Below are 18869 nucleotides of genomic sequence, written 5' to 3'. Positions count from 1 at the left end.
GCTGTGGTTAGGGCCAAGACACAGCCCATGCTAGTAGCAACACTCCTGGTCAGGTTTTTCATTCTCTCTGCTAAAAAGCACACATCCATAAGGTCTTGTATTCCCTGACCAGTTAACAGTTTTTAGCTGCTCTGAATGGCTGCACTCGAAAGCAGAAAAGCCCGCTGTCCTAGCGAGTGGAGAGTCACAATAATCACTTAAATACCGAGATGATGGAGCACACTTTTAGACAGTCTCTTCTCAAAGGTATTCATGGTGTTGCACTACACACAGAAAGTGTCCAGAAAAGCAAAAAAAGATTGTGACTGAATGTCCATATTAGAAATGAAGAAATATTTCTACACGTTTCCTGAGCAGTGTTCATTAGCAGAAGGAAAACTGTAGCATTCCTTCTCCTGTTTAACAGACAATGAGAGAAAAGTGACCAAAAAGTCAGTTTTGCTATGTACATTGAGAAAAAATTCAAAACAAATGGAATGTATGACTGTATATTAATTTCAGAATGATCACCAATAATTCTGGCCTTCATATACTTTCAAAAGTGGATTAATGCTTCAGAAATGCAAACTATTACTACTGCTACCTTGGTAAAAAGACACAAGCACATGGAGAAAACGGTGGTGCACAAGCAAGACCGGGAGCCACAAGCAAGACCCTCCTCTGCCTGCATGTCTGGGAGACAATGGGGACACCAACTAGAATGGGGCAATCTCTGGGGCTTTTCAATAAATCTAATTCTATTCAAGGTGACAGAAGAGTGAATGCCTATAATAATGTGTCCTTGGATGGCAGGCTGAAGCTGTGACAAAAGCAGAGCCTTGTAAATATGGATGTGTCTTTTGTTCACAGGTGTGCTGTGTAAAACCGCCTCATGGGAGACCAATCTCAGTGTTGACATTTGCATGGGTGGAACTACGGTGGGCGGAAGACAAACTCATGAATAGAAATAAGTGTTTGTATGGATTATTGTGTTCGATGTGGATGGCCTTTAATGAGAGAGAAAGACACAACGACCCGAATGAGTCTGGGTGACTGACAGAGACAAATAAAGACATATGAGATAAAAGCAAAGAGAAATAAGAAAGTCACAGGAGGTTGTGACTCACTTTAACCTGCCCTGTTTGAAGCCGATACAACATGAGTAGGTATCAATACAGGCAAGCTTATACTGTAAGTAGGCATCAAACAGAGCAGCACGGTGACACCCTGATCTCAGGGGACACATCCTCACTCTTGTTTCCTGCCATTCAACTGAACTATTCACAGTTTGTTGTCTCTTTTTCATGTCATACATTTCTTACACATTGAGATGACATCAAGATGTCAGATAAATAAATGGTAAAGGAGAACTTATAGAAAGGTAAAGAATCTGAATGAAGAGATAAAATGTAAACTTACCTTGTATCTCCAAAGATTTGTTCTTACTGAACAGTAATACGTCTTTTAAATGCCTTTCCAAATAAGCCCCATACATGTACGTCTTCCTTTTGGTAAATCCAAATGTAATTGTCTTTAATTACAGCACTTTTACCTCTAAGGTTCAGCAATTTTTGCTCATGTTGTAATTACATTTTTGATAATGTAATTATTGTGCCTTAAAGGAGCTATTTGTGAGTTTTTCTATGGCTACATACCCAGCGTTAGCATGAACAGCTGTTTACTGATGTTGCGAGTTCAGCATCAAATTTCATTTCTTTACTCACCAAGAGCTTTCTCTGGGGGTGGAAAGCAATGGCCATGTTAATGCTTCTCTATCACATCTTTTCTTCTACTGAAGTTAGCATGCTAACCAGCTAGCCTAGGCCTGTCTTATGACTTTCAGATTGCGACTCACTGTGGCCTCCAATCTGCCTTGAGGAAGTGGCGCTGCTCAGAGGATGTATTATGACCTTGTCTCATTTTTCTGTCGCTGTTTTTCATGTTAGCTAAGTAGCTAGCTGGCCATGTAGGAAGATGGTTTTTAATCTCCATCTAATTTTTAAGCAGACCTGTTTTAATTGTTGAACAAATCTGACGTGTGGACACTTGTGCAGAAGTCAAAAACCAGGCTTTATCAATAACAAGCTTGTGATAATTAAAGGTTAAATTTTACTTCTAGTGGTCGTAAACAGGCAGTGCCTTTGTAATGGTTAGAGCAGCACGAGATGTAGCACTGCAGATGTGGCACAAGTCTTCCGTGTGTGGTTGAATTAAAAATAATCCATCTTACACCAGCCAACACAAGGACAGCATCTGCTTGAAGTTTATTTTTGTCTAACAGTAAGCTTTTAAAAAGTGGCTCCAGGAACGTTTGACACTTGCAACAAATCTGATTATTTTTATGATGAATGTAAAGTGCTTTCTCTCTGTGTGTGAGAAAGAAAGAAAATGGAAAGGGAGACAGGGCGAGACTTGTGTGTGTTGCTAAGTGTATGTGTGAAAAGTGTGGGTTAGAGCTTATTTATGTCATGGTATTTCTCACTGGATATTTGAGCATTTGATATGCTGTGTATAGAGCGGTGACCTGTGATAGAACAGCAGACTGCAGAGTGTCAAGGGAATTACTGCAGCATAGCGTGGTCGATTGCACCTGTTACCCAAGTATAGCACTAACTGAATGGTAAATTCTGTAGGAAGGAGTGCGATTCTCCGGGGGCTGTGACATAGGATAAATTGTTTACTGAGTGCATGTATGTGTGACCAAGAGAGCCCACATGCTCCTTAACCTGTAAATACTCTGGTAATATCCTATTTCCCTGACTGGTGGCGAGGGGCCTGAGCCAATTTTCTATGTTAAGGCCCAATTTGCCAACTCAGAGCCTTGTAAGATTTTGGTCAAGCCTTCGTTGTGGGTCAAGTAGGGAAAAAAAGTAGCAACATTTCTGGATCCAAAGAGTTTGGGTGTCTGCGGATACAGCAGGATTAATCATTACTGAAAATCACAGAGGAAATGGAATATACCTCCCTTTTGAAAAGATTTCTGAATGTATTTATTTTGTGTTTATGTTGGACTCTAATACAATAATTTAAGTGTAGCTGACTTAAAGTTTGGCAAACATGGATGTCAAAGCTTTCATGACACACGTGCCACATGTCGAGCAAGGCATAACAGCTGCTTTAGTTGAAATCAAAGACCCTTTTATTTTATCCCCACATGACTCAGCCTGCTAAAATCTAATTTCAAATTCTTGTTCATTAATGTCAAGCATGTCCCCAGTAATTCCAGTGATTCTTTATTTTGATCTGTGTTTTAGTGTTATGGTGCAAGAGTTATGCAATAATTGTATCTATATCTGTTGAGGGAGAGAGGACCCAAGAGATTCTTTTTGTGTTTTCATGACCTTAAAATAAAAGTATTTGCCCTTTTTTTTTTTTTGAATCCATCAACTCATCTATTATAACTGCTGTAATCAGTAATAAGGTCTCCTGCTGATGAATGAATACAGCTGTGAAGCTGATAACCAATTTAAAACATTTTTTTAAACATTTTGTACCAATTCTTTCCCCCTTCACAAGTTACCTGTGAGTTTTAGATTGATTTAACTAAAAATTCAGTATGTGTTACAGGGGCTTTAATCTTAAAAAACCCTTATATTCAAAAGCCATGTCATGGTGTATATTATATATATATATATATATATATAAATCTCTTTTAAATGATTTTTCGTTCATACAATATCTTTACTATTCCTAAAATATATGTGTCTGTTTTCATTATGCCTTTTGTAATTTAACAGCATTGCATTTATGCTCTGCAAAGCTCTTCATAACCTTGTTTCAAAAGGTGTTTCATTAACACAGCAACACAACTTATTGTGCTTTTTGCAAAGAAGCTTTCACTGATTAGAAGTGTTATTAGTAATATTATTACATGTTCTACAAAGGTATATTATTGCAGTGTTATCGGTTATTTTTACAATTATCTAACATTAAGCTACTAACCCAGGTAATGCCGTTCTGAAACTACACATACAGGCACAGTGTGACTGAGCAGACAGGACTCACACTGAGCCAGTATGGTGGTATGGCGGTCTTGAACTTGTCTTTGGCCCCTTCTCTGCCCTTCTTGTGCTGACCCTTCTCGCTCATCAGCCGGCAGATGTGGCTGTTGGAGGACTGGACCATGGAGTAGAAGTTATTGGTGTTCCTGTGGTTAACTTCACCTTGTTCCAGCCAGGTCAGGAGCTTAGGAAACTTGCTGTCATTGGGAAACAGGGAGGAGAGGAGGTGGAGAGAGCATGAGTCAGGGTCTATATGAGCATGGCAAGATAAAAAAAAAATCCCCTCAGTGTATTAACTGTCATCTGGGCAGAAGTAGTGTGAAGAAGAAGGCGTCTACATAAGAGAGGATATAAAAAGTGCTGCCTTTACAAACTCTCAATCATTTCACTGAGATAGGAAGAAAGTAAAAAGAGAGGACAGGAGACAGAGAAATGAAGCCAAAATCGATACCACAGAAGTACAATAACAGAACAGCCTCTGCCAACTTAAGTTCTGTCTCGCCAAAAGGGGACAGAAAGAAAGAGACAGGGTCAACAGGAGCAAGGAAAAGCTGCCACTGCAAAATTTACTCATTATTTGTTGATCAGGGAAAAATGCAGGAGGTAACAAGTTCAAATGGAGAGAATGTTTCTCTATGTACGCATAATTACAGAGTTTCACAAAAGAAAAAAACAAAACATTTCAACTTTCAGCTCTATATTTATATAAAGCTGAAATTAAATTTAATGAATGCATTATTTTATTGTTAATACTCGCTGGTTTAGCAACATCTTTTCTGATTAATTGCTGGGTCGCCTGCAGGTCATGTGCACGAGCTTCTGGGAAGAGAGAATGAGGGCATGAAGATGATGAGATGAAAATAACTTCAAGAAGTTACTGTCATCTTGGGTGGAAAAGAACAGAATAGTTTAAGAGAGTTTAAGATTATATCTATATGCTGAACATAAGAGAGCAGGACAGTTTCAGGTACACAGCCCTCCTGCAGTAAAGGTGAGCGCCGTGTTGTACAGCCGCTGTTTGTTCAGCTGTACTCCTGCTTTGTCTGGTGAATAATCAGATGATGTCAAGGGACTTTATTGATTCTATTGTTGTTATTCCGCTGCGGTTGTCCCGTCCACCGCCGTGCTGCTTACAAGTTAGAGAAGCATTGGAGAGAATACGCTCCCACACACAGGCGTCAGTGCAAAACACACTCCGTCAGACTCACACGTACACAGAGTGCTGCACATGCATCATCTATACACACATAAACGTTACTTAGCGTCTTTACAGATTGAGCAGCTGGGGAGGTTTAGATTTATTTGAACCAAGTTCTGCAGATGCTCTCAATTTCTCTCTGTCGATCCAAACCACACACACACACACAAACACACAGTGGGGTCCATCAGATGGCGGGTATGAATGATGAGCTATCACAGCTACAGATATTGAATCAAGGTGTTGGCTCATGAATCCCTGAGGTGTTCCTGTTTGTTTATAGGCAGTCTCAGGTCTCATCATACATGCCCCCCCTGCAGCAGCATTATTAATAGTCAATCTGGAGGAATATTAGTGGTGTTCGATCACTGATGATGGCCAGAGGCTAGAGAGACTCAGATTCTCATTTAATGGGTCTTTACCTGAGATATTACCTGAATATTAATACACAAATTCAGATATAAGAATGTATTACCTTGCTTTATCAGAAACAAATACTCCATAACTAAACTTCTTGTTGGTTTGTTTCTTTGTATTTTCCTCTTTATCTATAAGTCAGAGCTCTTATAGCGAGGAACGGATGGCACAGTCATTTAATTTGCAGGAAATTATTCAGAATATAATAATTTCACCAGATAGAATTATACTATTTTGCAAGTGCACTAAGTACAACATTTAGGCAAATTTTTTTATTTATTTATTTTTTGTGAAATCATTCACTGTTTTTTCTCAGTTAATTTTGTCCTGTCCTGCTTTTACTTTTTGGGCGTTTCCATCCATTTTAAATGAGACAGATCATCTGAAATAGATGACAATGGTGGTTGTGAATTTGCAGATAAATTTAAAGTAAAACATCAGACATCTATCTTCCAAAAAAATGACCAAGATTCCAGATCCAGTGTAGCTGTTAAGCTGCTTCAGGTCCAGCGCCTTTGTAGCTTTGACGTTAGAGTAAAGTGGGAAGGCTAGGGACAGGGATGTCACCAGGCATCAACAGGGAATCTCCTGCCACAGATGTCTGATTGCATTAGGATCCACAAGGCTCAACAAGATATTCTCACATCCCAGAAGCCCCTTCCACCTGTGCTCTCCTTAAATTTGCTCTGAACATTGACCTTTGCTCAACCACACTGAACATTTTAATATTTTACGTTGTAGTACAAAGTCTGCAGACTCTAAGGAACACTGAATGAAATGTCAAGTCTGTTTAGATTATTGCAGCTGTTTGCTCTAAATTAATTTAGAATCAGTTTATATATATTAATTATTCCATATTTGAATGTTCTGCAACAGGTTACATTTTTACTCAACAGAAAATGTTGCTTTGTTCATTTAACTCAAGCACTTTGAAGTCTAGTAAACTGTGATGGGCACTTTTCACTATATTCTCACATAATATGGACAGAGCATTCATTAGAAAATGAATATAGAGATTAATTTATTATCAGAACATACTAAACTTAAACTGATCAAAGCTTTTTCATGTGTTCTTCCAGTTGGCCACCCTGAACGCATACTGTATGCACAAGTACACTTGGCATCTATGCATATTTCATGTTTGTCTACCAACCTTTGATCTTGTCTCGCAGCTCGCTGTACTCGTGCTCAGAGTAGTGGATGATGGGAGGAGGGGAGGGTGGCCGCAGGCGATCCTCCTCCATCTTGCACCGGCACCTCTCCTCCCAAGCCGACGTGCGCTGCAGACACTCCCGCTTGTAGAGGTCGTCTCTGGCCTGCGCGAAGTCCACGTGGAGTCAGCCAGTGTCTTTTTTGTCTGGAGCATAAAAGCATAAAAGGATATGATAACCTGAGGAGAGGAAGGAAGAGATTTCTGGTGAGACAAATTAAGAGAAAGGTGAGGTGAGGGGGAGATATAGGGAGCAGAGACAGAGAGAAAACAGAGCAAATGGAAGGTAGAGACATTCTACTGATGGATGAGAGCAAAATATAAACACCCACTCTGATTAGTAGTAGAGAGACAGCGATAACCACAGACAGAATAGGCAGATATACCCAGATAAGAAGACAAAACATACACACACACAGACACAAACACGAGTATCTGACAAGGTTAAAGTGATCAACTTGTCCTCATTTTCCTCCAGAAGGGAAGGAACACTCTGATCTACACGGCCTCTTTGTTCTCACCATGTGTCCTGTTACTGCAGCTACACTCCAGGTGTATAGACAGACACTTAGACAGACAAAAGCTGAGTATGTCACTCGAGCCTTTTACTTTGTACGTACAACAGTGTGAGACACTAATTACAGTGGTAGCCCTGGATCACCCCAACACCTCCCACCTGACACTCTAAGCTCATTGCGCTGCCTGTTTGTGGGCGTGAAGTGCAGTCGCTCTTGTTTTGTTAATTGATTGGTCTAAACGAGCTCAGAAAGCCCTGGGGCAGCCGTCCCCACAAACACACTCAAACACACACTCCCATCAGAGGAAAAAGGAGACAAGTGTGGATGTCAGTGCAAGCAGAAGAAAAACTATGAGTCTGAGTTTTAGGGTTTTATTCTGTTGTAATGTGTGTCTGCGTGTGAATGTGTGTTTGTGTGGGTGTGTGTGTGTGTGTTCTGAGAGAGGAGGCCACAGTGAACAGAAAGTAGTATTTATGAGAAAGCCACACAAGTCTGTCATATGGCTAACATATGGACTTACATTTCCAGTCTTACTGTAGGGAACAGGTAGATGAACCAACACACAGACACACACCCAGGTGCACACACACGTTAAATAATGCAGAGGGCATTATTGCGGTGGCTGGTGTTTTAAATGAGCTTTGTGAAGAGGGAATATATGGCTGGCAATTCACACAGGGACATTTAAGGCATGTGTGCAGGAGAAGCTGCTGGGTGGAGATAAAATAAAAAAATCATAAGCTGAAGTCGCACGACGAGCAGAGAGACCTCTCTTCTGTAAAGGAGCAGATAAAGCAGCATCGCACAGGCTGAAGGATTTTAAATGTGAGAAAATTCATGGTTTGAGTGGTGTGACCACAGAAAACTGATGAAATCAGGTGAAACTGTAGGTCCTGTAGCTAATTTGATAACTGATTAACGGAGAAATTCTAATATTCTAATATTAACATTTGACAGGGGGACGCTGTGGCTCAGGAGATCGTCCACTAATCAGAGGGTTGGTGGTTGATCCCCAGCTCCTCCAGTCTGTGTGTCAAAATGTCCTTGGGCAACATACTGAACCCCAAAGTGCCACCAGTGTGAGTGTGTGTGTGTGAGTGAGAGATGTGTTGTGTAAATAGCAGGTGTGGTATCATTGACCGAGCCCAATAAATGGTGCATAAACCTGTTAAATAAATTAAATTAAATTAACTCAGGATTTATGCACCATATGCAGAATACAAACATTTATTATGACTGTAGAATATATATAAAACTGGAACTGCACATGTTCAAAGTGATGTTATTCTACTCATTAGGCTAATGTAACTGCCAAGTGTCGTGGTCAATAAGTCTCACATAAGCACAAATGTAGAAAGTTCATATACTTTAAAAGATGCATAAATTCTTCCTGACCTGCATGACTCTCTCGAGTCCTCAGCTATACATCCAGTGTCATTCACCTCCAAACCATCTGTATGAAGTGCAGTAAACTTTCCCTCCATCAATCCCTCTATCTATTTATCCATCTGTCAAATGGTCCCTGGTGAATGTGTGAGGACGGAGAATTGTAGTGCTGAGTGATAGATATCAGCCCCTTCATTTCCATCAGAGTAAAGGTTAACAGCTCATCATTCTTCCTCCACCTGGGGTGAACGGAGGGAGAATCGGGTGTTCTGATCGCGGCGGACTGACAATACATGTGGTCTCAACACATTCAATATTGTCAAGTGAGAAAGAGAGAAAGCCGTTATCCTCTGACCTTTAAGCCCAGTGTAAACCAATGTGCGCCTAAAACACCTATGTTTGGAAGTTTGTTGGGGCAGGCAGGATCTGGTCAAAACACAACAAACAACATGAGAGACAGATGGCTGATAACAGGCCTCTATCTGGGAAAATGTGGATGAGAGCTCACACTGGTTTTAAAGTTAAGACACTTTACCAGAGCCTTGTCCACAGTGAACTCCTCAGCAAATCCGATATGGCAGAAGTTCCTCTTGCTCCCTCTGACGGCAGCAATATCTCCACACTCACATGATCAGCTGCACGGTGGCGTTTTCAGCCAGACCACCGACGACTACCGTCTTAAACCCCGGAGGGCATTCCCCCGTGGCTGGAGGCAGAAAGTCTGTCAAACAAGAATAAGGAAAGAAAAGAGAAGAGCAGTTATTTCAATTGAAGGTTGAGCTGTAGTTTCAACCTTATGCAGCATAAGTTTATCTCCAGGAAATCCACCCGAAGCCTGGGTGGGCTTACAAGACAACGCAGATCCATGCAAGCAAGATTCAAGAATATTTTCTAACTGTACTAGAATGTCAGAAAATAGAAAGAAGACACAGTATGGTTAAATGTCTCCTTTATATTTCTCAGCTATTTTTATGGGAAACAACTGTCCAGCATTGTGTCAAATACTTCTTATGTTTCTATGATTTTTTCATGTTTAATGTAAAGCAATAGACTGTAGCACACAAGACAAACGAATTTCCCCTCTAGTACAATAAAGTTTACTTTTACTTAACTTTGCTTTATGTACGGTGGCAGAGTCAAATTTAACAAATGACCGTCTCACAGATCCAGAGCTTTTACATCCTTGTGCATGGGCCGCAAATGCAGTGTTGGAAATTTTGAGAAATAGAGCAAATAGAAATGATCATGTTGCAAATCACAGCCTGTACGTTGCAAATTTGGTAAAACAGGATTACATTTGACAAATCGAAGCACATTGAAATTGAACAACCTCTCCACATTTTTGATTGTCTGTACCTTTTTATTATACTGAGTAAATCTACATAGATTTAGTCTGTTTTCCAGTGTCAGTCCAGCTGAGTGGGATGGGTTTGCTTTGCATTGCTTTCCAAGATGGCAACACTCTTTGTCTTTCTTCTGTATTTATCTAGGATAGATAATCTATCTTCAAAGACCCACTATAGGCTGTGGCACCATTTCTATTTTGCTTCCCATGAATTAAATCAACCACAATCTTGGCAAACTTGGCTCTCAGCAGAAAGCAAAAAGGGAGCAGCATCCTGTTGGTAAAAAAAAAAAAAGAGGTTATGTCAGTGGGTCATATCTACTTGAAAAAAAAAACATCTTAACTTAATTAATCATTGTCTCTTCAAGAGAGGACTTAGAAATCTTCAGAAAATATTGTCTTTTCTGGTTTCTAGCTATTGATGAAACGGTACAACAGCTGGAACCAAGAGTGGAAAAAGCCAGAAAAAAAACCTTATGAAAATATATTCTAAAGGCAATTATATGGCTGAAACTTAAGAGGTTATAATGAGTCTCCTCTCTCAATAAGTGAGTGTGTGCATGATATAGCACTGTAACATGGCCATCAAATGAATGAAAATGAGTGCTTGAAAATTACTCTACATCTAAGCCACAGTACAGGAAGGAAAACTGGATATAAATAACATTACAGGAGAACTTAAAGGAAATTGCATCTATAGTTTCCACTTCTCAAAGTGCTTCTTCTTGACATTTGTAGCCCATTTAGTTCCACATCTTTTCCCACCTTATAATGACATGGTCTGTGGCAGAGGAATCCACTGTGAGAGACCAATAAAAGCATACTAAAAGGTTACCCGAGGAAGATTTTTATATGACTATACCATGAAACATTATACTTGAATCCTCTTTATATTACAGAAATAATTGCGTTACGTAATCCCCAGCAGGAAATTCAAACTCTTCTGACCCGAAAGAGGTTCATCCTTCGTTGACATCGGTCCACAGCATCAATGATGTTACTGATGTTACTAATCACAGACAGATCAGGCTTTCCATAGAAGTCTGCACAGAGGAAAGTGGGAAATTGACAGAAACCAAACCCCTGGGTTTCAATGTCACCACTGTTATCTCATCCAGAAAATCTGGAATGAGGTTTAACTTTGGTGTCACTTTGTTTGGCAAAGAGTCAAATTAACATTTTTTGGTTTGTTTATTGATTGAACAGGTAAAGTTTGGGCTTTGGGACTGAACATGTGTTGTCCTTTGTATTAACACCTGGAATGAAATTGCTATATTTCTGTTATGTTATGGTGTTTTAAGAAAATACATTTTCCATCTCTGAATCAAGCTCAGTAACAGAGCATTCAGCTGTTTTATGCAGTTCACAGACTTGCACATTTGCACATTTTGTTTGGTTTATTTAGGGTGGTGTGAAAGCTGTCAGTCAAACCCAGTTCTTCTGTGGTATGAAAGCAAAGCAACCACAGATCAACCACAGGATTTTATGATAACAGATGTGAGATTTAAGCCTGATTTCAAATACAAACTACTGTGAAGCTCATCTGCTGATCCTGAGACCTGTCAAGAAAGAAATCCCCAAAGTAATGTTGATGAGAAATCTCTATAATCATGCAAAATAATTTGGGAACCATGGTAAATCAGCTGGACTATTTTTGGCCAGGTGCACATTACACACAGCAAGCCAGGCAATAAGTATAGAAGAGGTACGTAAGAAAAGCAGCCACACAGTGCACACTTCTATCCAGACTACAATGTGGACATGTTTCACACGTGCACACTGTCAGCTAATGCAGGAATTGGGAGCTTGGACAGCAGACTCAGATAGTTTGCATGTTGCATGAGCAAAAAAAACAAGTTTTCTAGCTTCCAGGTTTGCTCCAGCACTAATGCATATGGGCACATTTCAGACTTTACACTGTGATGATGTCACAAAAATGAAACTCCTTTTCCAGATGTTGGGAAAGTTTTACAAATATAAAACGTCTGTGGATTAAAAATTCATGATAGAGAGAGTTAAAACCAGATTGTTTGTAGTTTAAAGTGTCCTGTCAACTGCAAGTGGCCACTGGGAAAAATTGGCAGCAAGGCTGAGTGGTGGAGCTTTATCTAGTTCCCTTAATGCAGCCATGCTTCCCCGCCTTTGAGTTACCCATAGCAACATCTCCCAGGAGCTGATTCTAGCTTGTAGACTAAAAGCAAGTTCACATAGTGATTGACAGCCTTGAGCTCCCACCCTTGACTTTGGCCTTCTCTCATTGGTTAGAAGGGCTAGGCTCATTCAAAAACTTTAGAAGGGAGAATCTCTCCGTGGCTGTCAAGCTGTTCAATGAGCCTGGGTCACAGAAGCCTTTGACAGCACCTGTGACATTTTCCACTGACACTAAGAACAAAGTGGACCCAGCAGTTTTGTGAAAAGAGCTGAATTATAGGCTTGGACTCATTCATGTACACTCTGGGCAGCTGAAATCGCTTCACCATGGCTATAAATCTGTGGCCTAAATCATACAACTTTCCATCAATCATCTCCTAAATGAGAAAAATTCAGTGTATTTTTCATTCACTCCTCAAAAGGCTGGACATAAAATTTTAAATTATGGCCCCAAGAAGAGCTATTATCCCATCCTGTAGCTTTAATGCTGGAGAGCCCACAGCAAAGTTATGGTAAAACACATCAAAGGTACTTTATGGCTTTGTCCTCCTCATGTCACTGCTTGCTCTGGCACACGGCCCAAATGCCTTCGTCCCCTGACCTTGCCGATGATGATGGCATTAAAACTGGAACATGCACATACTCACGGCTGCTCTCTCACTCGCATACTCACTCACACACACACACACGCATGCACGCACAAACACACACATGCAGACTCTAGGACAGCACCAAGGTGAGATTCCCTGGCTTTACTTTGCAGTCAGCTAAAACATGCTGCGGTTCATTGTTCGATTCAGCATTAAATTACAATTTCTGACAGACTTTGGCTGATGAGGGAGAAGCACAAAATGAAAGGACAACAAGGTAACAATCTGACGTTTGGCTGACATCTGTGCTTCATGAAAGCTTGCCTTTATAAAAACAACAATTCTCTTCCAGTAACACTTGAGATGTGACGATATTACCAAATGTTTGGCTTTGAAGGAGGAGGATGCAATCCACACTGAGGACTTTTTAGAACTGTTGGCATGTAGACAGGGAGGCTCTGAAGGGCATCTATGGTCTCTTACTTGAGGGTAATTACAGACAGACAAGCCTGACACTGATGAAAAAGTGTTGGAAAGAGAAGAGCTCGAGGAAGAGATGACCATTAAAGACACTCGCAGAGTCATTCCCTGAAGCAGTGGATAAAATGTAGGTCTTCAGCATTAAAGGGCCAGAGATGAAAATGGATTAGTGTCCGTGTGTATGGGAATCATGGACAGAGAGAAAGAGAAAAGATCACAGAGATAGAGAAGACACGTCAAAAAGCTTATAAGGTTGTCACATTATTTCTCTTCATAGCAAAGCACTAAAACAATTAGATGACTCATTAGTATCAATCATCCAAAGACTTATCAACAGTTTTACTGCCTGATTCAGATTTCAATGTTTTGTGTCAGGTTGCATTTTAAAAGGGAAAAGATTAAGGTGATTTAAGCAAAAGTTTATTAGTCAACAGAAAATTTCTAGGCAACAATTCTAACCATCAAAATTTTGCTTAAAATTGACAGAGATGATAAACCATCTATCAACACTAGTCGCAGATCAATTATTTATTTTCTTTCAATCTACTAATAATCAAAAATAAGAAAATAAAAAAGATAATGAAAGCTCCAAAAACAAATGCAGTCATGAATATCTGAGTGGAAAAGTGTAGGAGAAACAGAGAGATAAAGACACTGTTATAAAGACAGGATGAGAGAGAGAGAGAGAGAGAGAGAGAGAGAGAGAGAGAGAGAGAGAGAGAGATAGATACTGAGTTTCCATATGGTTCAGTTAAAGGTCAACAAGGAGGAAGCTGCATGAAATGTCTGAGGTGGAGTAGCTGGGGGTCCTGCTTCCTGTGATAGCCACCATATGTAACCTGCTGCCCTCTATCCCCATCACACACACTCGCTGCTATCGCCTGCCAGACACATAACAAATACCTTGGGAAATAGACTCACTGAAACTGACTCTCAAAAAAAGCCACATATCTGCTCCCATTTTACATTTTCTTCAGTTTTTCTGTTTCTTTTCACTTACACACAAACACATCATATACAAACACCCTATGATACTCCTTTCAAAAATAAATATAAAGAAAGATGCATGTCAGCTTCTACTGCGACCCCCTGTGCTGTCGCCTGTGGTGAAGCTTTATCATGCTGTGACCCCCTTACTAGACCTTCAGTGGCTTCAATTACAGTGGAAACTCGTACAAGTGAGCCAAAAAAAAAAAACACACCTCAATAGCTCTGTTCAGTTCTGGGAAAAAGTCTTCCCATCAATCGCTGTGTTAAATTCCTACCCTGACATGCTGTTATTTAGATTGTTTTATTTTTTCTTTTTACCTTTTTTAAAAAAATGTCTGCTACTGGTCTGGTCCTCTGATTGGATTCAAAGGACAGTTTTGAGAGCCTCTTGGTCTATTGTGGAAGGCAACAGCAACCCCTTTCAAAAGCAAAAAGAGTGCTACCCTTTCATGTTAGGAGTAAATTGGCTTCCTCTAAAGACTAACTTTCCGACCCACTCTTGTCAATGGCGTACTTCTTACCTTAAAGGTGACATAAAGGGAAGGAAATGAATAAAATGAGACAGAGGAACGAGAGAAAGGATGTGTGAGAAAGCAGAAAATCTCCCAAAGATGTGTGAAGGAGCTGTTGAAGAAAAGATGGCAGGAAGGGTTAAAGAGAGAGGTTTCTTTCAAGCAGCTTAATGGATACGCCACATTATATCTTAACATGCCATTGGGTGAATGCTTTTATCCAAAGTGCTTCACAAGTGGCATGAGTGCTTAAATTTTTAGTGTGAGTGGCCCATAGGCGACGGAGTCCTTAACCTTAGCAGACAATGTGCCGCATATGAATCCCTCCAAAAAGAAAAACTCTTTAGCTTCTTCACTGTTTATTTTACATCTTTTGTCATACACAATAAAAAGACTCTAAGGGCAAAGTGATGGCTTGAATTCATGAATAGCTAGAAATAACAACCCTTTAGTAACAGGGCTCTTTGGAGTTAAGGGCATGGCAAACTTAAATTCTGCCTCAGCATGAAAACAAAAAGGAAAAAAAAGTGCTCACCCTGGGAAAGAATGTGACCTTACTGTAGATCATACAATGAGTGTTTATGACATGTTCTCATGTTGTAACGTTGAGCAGTTAACAGGCCAACACCGCATTCAGCCTCAGGATTAGAATGAACTCTGTATAAGGTCACTGGTTCATGTAAAAGTCTAAAAGGTGACAGGGAGAAGATTTATTAATTAATTCAGAACCTGGCATAAATTTTTCTGTCTGCATTTAACCATGACAGTGATTCTTTATACTAAGGGTGAACACTGAACTCAAACACGTGATATCAAAGGCATGACTCCCACACTGGTTGTATTGAAGAGCTCTCGTTCTGTAGGTTGAACTCGATGTGTTCTTCATCTGACGTGAGGCTGCCTTGAAAAAAGCCCCCAGACAGACAGTTTTCTATAAAAGAAGGGAGAAAGTTCCTCCCACAGGGAGTGAACACCAGGATCATGTTTAATTATTTAGAGAATGCAAGTGTGATGGAGGAATGTGAGTGCTGGCTATGCTCACCAGGAAATGTTTTCCTTTCAGGAGGTTACTTTTGCTGTTGATTCCACAATATTAATGTATCTTAGCACAGTAACTGAACTGCACTAGTGACAAATCAAACAAAAAACTAATTCACATTTAAAAATATATATGTTATGACATGATATCAAAAATAAGATTATAGAGATTGAAGTTCTCTTTAAATATGCTCTGTAGGACTTTAGGGTCTAATTTAAAACAAATGAATTGAATTGTATCTTATAATAAAAGTACTTTGACAACATTAATATCAAATATTGTAAGATGTTTAAATCCAGTGATTTAAATACCTGAAAAATCAGCAAACTGCATCAGATTGATGCAAAATATCAGTTTCACATTGCAGCATTAGCCACAATGGTCCCATACAATCAGAGCTATTAAAGAGAAAGTTACTGCACAGTAAATTCTACAGGGAAATTATCAAGTATGTATCGTCTTATTATGCAACCTCAAATAGATCCTTTGTAAGGGAAAATGTATTGAAATATGAAATAATGAAATAATACATTTGTCCTTTATATTCACATGAGTTGCAGTGGGATTTTATGGAGGCTTGAAGGGGGCTGCCCCAGAACCACCACTGAGAACTGGAACGGTGTTCAGTCCCTATTCCACTCCTCTGTTGCTCAGTTTTATATAATGCTGCCTTTTTACCTTTTGTTGACCAACTATTCTGCATGCTCTGTACATGCTGCCAACCTTTTCTCCTGGGTCAGGTGGAGAGCTGGCTTGCTTTTCAGCAACAAGAAAAAAAAGAATCTCCTTTTATTTGTTCAGAACACAATGGAAAGATTAACCTAATTACCATGAATCACCCATACTTGCCCAGAGAGTCCAGTACTGTAGCTATAAGTAATGATGACAAATGATCAAGGACTGTGTGTAAAATGCTCAAAACACCAGCCTCATATAAATTATCCTTAATTCACCCTCATTTTGTAAAGGTTCAAGGACAGGATAACATGTCAAAATATAGAATATGGAGTGACAAAGCCTGGCGCGCATATAATATACTTGTATATGTGTTTGTCCAGGCATGTGTGTGCAAAAGAGAGTGTTTGTGTTTGTATAGTCTATATGTACTACAGACAGAGCCTGACAGAGACCTAATGACCTGGAGCTAGTAGCAGGAAGACTCAGAGGTGATCAGGTAATTAAGTGGATTTGACCGCTTAAACACGAGGTGACAGGAGAGGAGATGCAATACATGATAGAGAAGGAGAGAAAAGAAAAAAAGGATTATCATATGTATAGTACAGCAGAGCGAGCAGGTGAAGAGAGATTAACAAAAGACACGGCGATAAGGTTGAGCTGAGCTTAGAGGAGGACAGAGTCCATCACCTCTCTGGCCCGGCATATTGAAGCCAGCTTCACTGTTTTATGAGTTCACAGAGGTCACTCGTCCAATTATACATTCACAGTCTTCACACAAGCGGACGCCCAGATACATACACACACACCCTCACACCTCCTTTAATTCCTCCCCTCCCCTCCCCTCCCTCCTCTTCCTTCCTTCCTGATGAAACGTGAATGCAAATCAGCTCCGCTCCGCTGGTTAGAGGTAATAAGAGGTATTAAAGGTGACATTAAGGAAGAAAACTCACTTCTTCTCTGCTGCGACACAATATCTAGCTGAGTGGGTGCATGTGTGTCTCTCTGGAGCTCAAGTGTGAGGACGAGGACAGAGATAAGTCATAGATAATGCACACCACTGCATCTCTAAATAAAACATGCGCCAGGCTCGCTGAAGATGGGTCAGCTCGCAGTGTTTCTGCGATGCTTCTATCTGTTACAACAGCAGTGACGACTTACTGGGGTTGGGAGGGAACAGTGTGCGGCTCTTGCAGTGGATGATCTCCTTGACAACTGGCACGTCCTGGGAGAGGGGAGGGGGCGCCAGGCCCAGGGCGGGCATCATGGGATTTGTGGGGGCAATGCCTGTCATCGGCCCGAGAGTGGGGTCAAAATCTGGAATTGGGAGAGAAAGACAAGTAAAAGCAGCTGCAGGGAAACAGTGACACACAGCGCGCACACATTAAGAAATTTGCTTCCATTTCCCAAACACTATTCAGTCACAGATAACCTTTACTGTAGCACCATTTGAGCGCATGCTGCCTGATTCATGTTCCATTTTACATTGTGTACTTCATGCCTGAACACAGAGTAACACTTCTGTCAACAGTGGTGACACACAAGCAGTTTATAAATAACTGACTATACCAGCTACTCATGAATAACTCATCTATAGCAAAACATGAATATTTAAACTATTTTTACTTTGTCGTATTTTTTTCATTCTCTCTCTCCTGGTGTCTGTCTGTCTGTCTTGAAATCCCTCAATCTAACACATACACACACACACACACACACAGACACACACAGACACACACACACACTTTTCTTTCTCCCCCTCCTCTCCGCTTTTGTCTTTGACTGATGACCTGTATCATCACAAAGAAATTACAGAAAACACAGAGTATTTACAGACACTGATTTAGACTACAAACAAACACACACACACACACACACACACACACACACACACACACACACACACACACACACACACACACAGCTTTTTTTGAAATGGAAATATGTTTTCCTCTCCCATGAGTCTCCGCTGCACCTGCAGCAGACAGCATTAGAGCCACTGTGTGCATGTGTGTGTGTGCAGTGTTGTGCATGACAAGTCTCCATCCCCATGAGTGACAAAAACTTGACTGAGACAAAACTGAAATGAAAGCATGACAAAACACTGATGCAATGTGTGCTCAAGAGGACTGGCATGAAGTTTTTTTTTTCTGGAGGAGTCTAGTTCGAAGAACCATTACGGTGCAGAGTACTGGAAGGGAAAGGAAAAAAGTAATCAGTGACACAATGCTGCTGAACTAAACACCATAAAGACGAAGAGCGGTGATACTGTGGTGGTTCGCCTGGCTTGCCCTGTCTCCTGTTGCTTACCCTGACATCTGTCTTTAGCCAGGTGACAGAGAGAGAGAGGAGAGAGCAGGTGATAATGAAAACACTGC

At 40.4% G+C, this 18869-nt stretch overlaps 1 protein-coding gene and 1 pseudogene across 1 annotated transcript in view; both read right to left on the bottom strand.

Moving 5' to 3' along the window:
* The window catches only part of LOC139605651 (uncharacterized), a 36569-nt gene extending 29622 nt beyond the window's left edge, over window positions 1-6947 (bottom strand). The window contains exons 1-2 of the mRNA XM_071457315.1: window positions 6749-6947; window positions 3985-4177 (exon numbers count right to left, since the gene is read on the bottom strand). The gene's annotated coding sequence lies outside the window, so the exon portion shown is untranslated. The remainder of the gene's footprint in view (window positions 1-3984; window positions 4178-6748) is intronic.
* The window catches only part of LOC139606117 (ecto-NOX disulfide-thiol exchanger 2-like), a 124382-nt pseudogene continuing 109455 nt past the window's right edge, over window positions 3943-18869 (bottom strand).

Source organism: Trachinotus anak, unplaced genomic scaffold, assembly GCF_046630095.1.
Source record: "Trachinotus anak isolate AG129_WGS33_773 ecotype Australia unplaced genomic scaffold, CSIRO_AGI_Tana_v1 ptg000021l, whole genome shotgun sequence".
NCBI lineage: Eukaryota > Metazoa > Chordata > Actinopteri > Carangiformes > Carangidae > Trachinotus > Trachinotus anak.
The sequence above is the reverse complement of the archived record's forward strand: the minus strand, read 5'-3'. Positions and strand labels throughout refer to the sequence as shown.